The following is a 6,237-nucleotide window of genomic DNA, read 5'->3' on the forward strand; positions in this document are numbered from 1 at the left end:
GGCGATCTCTTGGTATCAAGAGAACAACGAGATCGTGCCAAAGGAGTACAAGCGGAACTACTGAGCAAACGTGTGTGCAAGGTCACAATCAACGGAAGAATGAGTGTGTTTTGGTACGGTTAAACAAACAAATACGGTAAAACAATCCCTAGTACAAATGGTTATTATAGTAATTGTTTCTATTACACCAATCGCGTTCTCTTAATAAAAGTAAGTCGCTACACTGCCTCGTCGGAAGGATCCGGTTTTCGTCGAGAAACTTAAACAGCTCCTTCCGAATAATCTTTCCTAAGACTTTAGCAAACACACTAGTTGGCTAACAGGCCGGTAGTTCTCAGGTTTATGTTTCGTACCTGTTTTGTAATCGAGTCTGGGTTACGGATAGACTAAAACACATATTTAAGGGGTTCACAAGGAAATTAGCTAATCCCTTTAGTAGTTAGGATGCAATTCATTGTGTCCCGTGGATTCGCTCTTGTAAATCTTATTTGGTAGACCAAAAGTATCGAGTTCTTTGATGGTCACATTGTCCAGTGTGTGGGGGCATTTGTGTGGACTGACGGGAAGCGTGTCTATATGGTATGTACTTTGCTTAAGTAGTTTGAGAATACTTGAGCTTTAAAATAGTCTTCCTACACTATTAGTGAAGCATTACTGTTTCCCATATTGCTGGAATATTTCCTCTTCTTTTAGTCCATAGGTTTATATACTAATACAAGCCTTTAGAGCACACTATAGATTCCTTAGCAAATTTTTTTCGTACAACCATTTATACTTACGAAGGGTCTGTAGTGTTATGGTATAGTTAGTTATTAGTAATATTATAATAAAAGACCTAAACCTAAAAATAAAGATATGTCATGATGTGATTGTCTAATCTATAAGATCTGACGTGGAAGTCACAACATTGTCTACACTGACTCATCGTATCGTAACAACCAACGATATGAAACTTCTGAAGAACACATGTAAACTGAAGACAGGATAGTATATTTAATGCAAATATAGACAAGTTATGCATAATGACCACGTCTGCGAGTCTGAGTTGTGTCTTCCGATTAAATACATCAATATAACCACGTTCACTATCGTTGAATTTCACTCCCTGTTAAATGTTCAGTAACTGCTTTCATAGTTATCTCATGTTCAGCTTTGATGATTGTGTGGTTGGGGCCAATAGCAATAAAAACTCCTGAATAAGTCAGCTAGACTGGATCCACCGGACATCGAGGCAGCAAACACAGACCTTGTTACATATGCCACGTCACCAACGATCAAAGAAATCAGCTTGACCGGTCATCAAACAAATCAAGAATTGAAAAGAGGTAGGACCTGACAATATGCCAGCTGAAAATCTGAAATCAAGCATAGAAGTGACTGCAAGTAGGCTTCATGTTCTATTCGGGAAGATTTGGGAGGAAAAACAAGTGCCGATAAACTGGAAATAAGGATACCTCATCAAGATTCCAATGAAAGGAGATGTAAGCAAATGTGAGAAACACAGAGGAAACACATTACTGTTAGTACCAGAAATAGTTTTCAACAGGGTATCTTTGAACATGATAAAAGATCCAGTAGACGCCCAACTTCGAGATCAACTGGATGGATTCTGTAAGGATCGGTCGTACGCAGACCAAATCTCGATGCTACAGATCATCGTTGAACGATCAATTGAACTGAATACGTAACCATACATAAACTTCACTGACTGTGAAGAACCATTTGTCTGTGTGAATAGGAAGATTTTATGGAATCTTCTTCGATACTATGGTGTACTTGAGAAAATCGTTAGCATCATACGGAATTCATACGATGGACTACAGTGCAAAAAGTGCATGGAGAACAGCTAACGGATGCATTCCAAGTGAGGACCGGGGTCAGACAAGACTACCCACTCTTCTCCTTTCTCTTTTCTCCAATGATTGACTGGATTGTGAAGACCTCGACATTTGAAGGGATGAATGGAATACGATGGACAGCTTACATGCAGTTAGACGACCTGGACATGAGGGATAATCTAGCTCTTCTATTCCATACACATGAACAAATACAGGTAAAGACAACCAGAGTAACAGAAGACTCTGGATCAACCTCAACCTGTCAACCTGGAGGAAAAAGATGAGGAAGATCAAGGAACACATTGCTATGGGAACGAAAAAAAGACATAAAATAAAGGAATAGCAACCGCAAAGGGCCGAAAATGTTTGCCCATGTCAGAGTTCGATGAAGAATTCTGGTGGTATAGCCCTTGCTTTTCCACGAGAGGTAACAGGCGTATATATATGTAATTATGCAAATACAAAAATAGGGTGATGAGTGAGCGTCAAAATGGTAACCAGTTTCTTTTTGTTGTTGACGAGGTCATGGAGACAGGCACTTCTCCCTGTAAATATATTTTGAATGTTTTGTGTGTGAAAATCCCTCCATGTATATTTCTGCAGTTTGTTCCTATCGGTTCCTTTGGTTGTACATTTTGTTAGTATTTTTGACTCCATTTGAGTTGGTAATATTTGTATTTTATTATAGTTTTTTCTTCGTACACCTTCACTAAGTTTCCAAGTTTCTTCCTGAACTGCAGTTATTTTGTTTTACTTGATACTTAGACTTCGCAGCAGCCATGTTGATTTGTTCCTCCTTTTGATCGTGTTGCTTGTATAGACTGGAATCGTGCATTTTTCGATTGTGAATTGAAGCAATCTTCCAGAAATGGAAACACTTTGTGTTATAAAGCAATTAAATATTATCTTTTGAACGAATTTGTACGAGGTCTATCCAGAAAGGATAGAATAACACTTATTTATTATGATTGGTAATTTTCTCGCATTCTTTTTCAACTTCCTTATTTATTATAATTTAGATTTGATTAATTGAAAAATTATTGGTTGAATAGCTGGGTGATCATATTTGTTTAGGTAAAAATGCACATTTAAATTAATAATAAATTTCAGAACCGTCATTTTACTCAATTACTTTATTTTGGTTTCAACCGGGCAGGGGTGCGTATCTAACCCATCTAGACATCTATTCTTCTGTTCAAACCTATGTTTGGATCTAACACTCCCAGTGAATACTCTTTTCGAGTCGCAACATGGTTTCCCACTTGATAATTTGCCTCTATTGACTGGCCTAAATATCTGAATCATCTGAACGAAACACGTCCATCCTTTACATATTAGGTCATCGAGCCACTCGACAGAATTTTTGTCGTATCATATTTGAGAATTTGAATTTTATGGGTGCAAGTAGCTATTTAATGTTGTAGCTAGAAAACCACTCAAACAAGAGATCTCGAATCTAGACAAATCAAGTGCCAGAAGGCCTAATCATCTAAGCACTCATCTCACTGATGAACAATGGCCTAACAGTATCGTCAAACTCTCAAACTCTTTTTGCGTAGATGACCGTAATATCTGATAGCAGACACTTCTCTTAGATTGCATCTGCTCTTCAGGGAGAATTATATAGAGTACTCTACTGTACAAACAGAAAACTTCTCTTGGCGCCCATCATCTGACGTCAGTGTAAACAAATAATATTTACACTAATGAAGTACATATCTCATTAAGCATCATGCATGTTCTGCAGACTAGATACGTCTATAATAACGGTACAAATAAGAGTTCAATAAGAAATGAATTGAGAATTTAAATATTTCAGAAATTCTATTGCTGAACGGCAAATAAGCGACCAAGAATTAAGTGATTGCTTAAGACGATGGATTTCATGAATATGCTGACCCGGAGAACAATAAGGCGACTCAGGTTCTATAAGTTAGGTGAGAAGTACAGGAAGTGGATTAACACATGCATACTATCATGAACACTGATATAGAACACGTAACTGACAAGTGTATTGCATGTGTAACGGAATAAATGAAAAGATCTGAGTAATTCATCTACACAGCTTTAAATAAAGTAAGTGGTTATGTGACTATTAATTTGTGAAAAACCCCAATTCCAATGAATGCAAAATACTGAGCAGAAGTAATAGTTCACCATTCACGTCCTTGCCGAAAGATTCTACACTTTCCGCCACTCAAAAGGACCTGAACATCATTACTTGTGATGCTCTATACATCCCTTCCAATTTAAAGTTTGTTGCCAATAAAGCACACCCACCCTTCGAGGTTCCTCGTAGCACCGTTGGTAGTCTGACACCAGAATTGTCAAAACTGTTTTCGGCGTTTGCCGAAAACCACATCTGAAAGAAATCCTTGCGCTCTGAAGGATACCGCCTTCCTCGTAAACGTCCATCAAAGAGCACCTAAAGAAGTACTGGGATTCAAGTGAAGAAAATTAGGGTTGTCATCATGATGTATCATATTGCTTATGGTTCCCTCTACCAGAAAAGACCACTTATGCGTTTCAGTTATAAATCGAATTTAGTTCAACAACCGCTTTACGAATGAGTACTGCAGTTCAGACGTGATTTGCTTTTTTCAAAATTTTGCTGTGTTCAAAGGCAACTAAAGTACTAGTTTTCATCATAAAAATCTGTTCTGAGTTTAACGTTTGGTAGACCACTTTTCTTTTGTATGTTTCATCCGAGTTAATAAATAATTGTAGCTTTACTTCAGCTAACCAGTCGAATTTTACGATTTTTTACGCCAAGGCTGGTTGTAGTATATCTGTAGTGATATTAGATCCTAAATACACGATTCTCGAGTTTGAACATATAGTTACTGAGAAAATGGACATTCAACATGTTACACTTGAAGGAGGTCGGTTTTACTGAATACAGAAAGAATAATTAAAGACGGCACGGCTCATCCATACAAGGATGGCCATGTAGGGCCAGCGAAATGTCACTAAGCCCTAGCCAAGTCATCCGGCAGTCGGATCATTGAATATCGAGCAAACCAACGATACTCGTCAAGGTCAGGGACAACCAACGCCTATCAGTTAACCGTATACCATAGACTGGCCCATGCGGCAGTGGTCTTACTTTCGTTTGTATCTACTTTAACTAATATATTTCTGTAACAACGTCCTCTATGTTGTACGGTCTTCAAAGCATCTATGGTACCTTGGTACGTCAATGGGGTAGTCCATGTAAGGTGCTGACCATGAGGTGTGACCTCAACGTTAGCTAGTTTGTCACACCATTCACGTCTTACTCGACTAGGCCTCCAATCATTTCGACATAGATCATCTACGTTGGTGATCTACAGCCAATTTGTGTAACTTGTCCTTATCCGCGTTAAATATATAATTCTATCTGAAACCCAAATGTGTTCTATAGAAACGGTAAATATTATGTTGCTGATTGTCGCCATACCACGTAACTACGAAGACAATGATGTGACTTTCACGTGAGTTCTTATGGACTAGATAGTCACATCAAGACAAATCTATGTTTTCGGGATTAGGTCCATGATCATAGTAGCAAAGATAAATGATTTAATGCCGAATTAGACCATATTTTTGCAAGGTATGGTGTACCAAACATTTGATTATATAATATTTGCTTATCTTCTTATCAAACTGAAGCAGAATGAAAGCATTTTCAAGAGTATCGCAACTTCATCCATCCTGAGGTAGAGACGAGAAATGTGTTTGCTCCTCTACTTCGAAAAACAATCATTCATTCGTTGATGTTAGAATATTATCTTTGTAATCAAACCTTCATATATCTTTTAAATAATTAACTACATTCATTCGAGCAGATGTGCAACAGTGTGACTGTAGAACTCACATAATCCAATGTCAAGGTTAAAACTCGCGAGTATAACTTATCCTTCATCGTCTCAATGTCGTTGCAATGCTATTATGCTTTCTTACTGTTAGTGGAAAACACATGAAGTCATAAGTGAATGATTGTGTGTTTCAGATAAAAATGAGATAAAGAATGTTAATGACGTCGCGATGAGACTTTCGGACGAATACATAGATAATTGAGCTTATGGCCATCAGAATTTAGGAACCATAGCTGTAGTATGACATTGAGTAGATACATTTCAGATGTACATGAGGAGTACCGATAACATTTATTTCTTTTCAGTCACAAAATTAAGCGTGTATGGTTCACCTGCAAGCCGAAAGCTTCCAATAGCAGACTGTTACAAGGACACACGTGCCATCTTTTCTAGTGGCAATACCCTGTACTTTGTTGGCCATATAAACTTTAAAGCACTTTACGCCAAGCAAATTTAGGTGATGACGTGATTACTTTTAACTAAGAGTAAACTGGTAAATGTCAGCAAGATGTGCCTAGCTGACACCGAAATCTTTTTGTTGA

This window comes from Schistosoma haematobium, chromosome 2 (genome assembly GCF_000699445.3).
Source record: "Schistosoma haematobium chromosome 2, whole genome shotgun sequence".
Classification (NCBI taxonomy): Eukaryota; Metazoa; Platyhelminthes; class Trematoda; order Strigeidida; family Schistosomatidae; genus Schistosoma; species Schistosoma haematobium.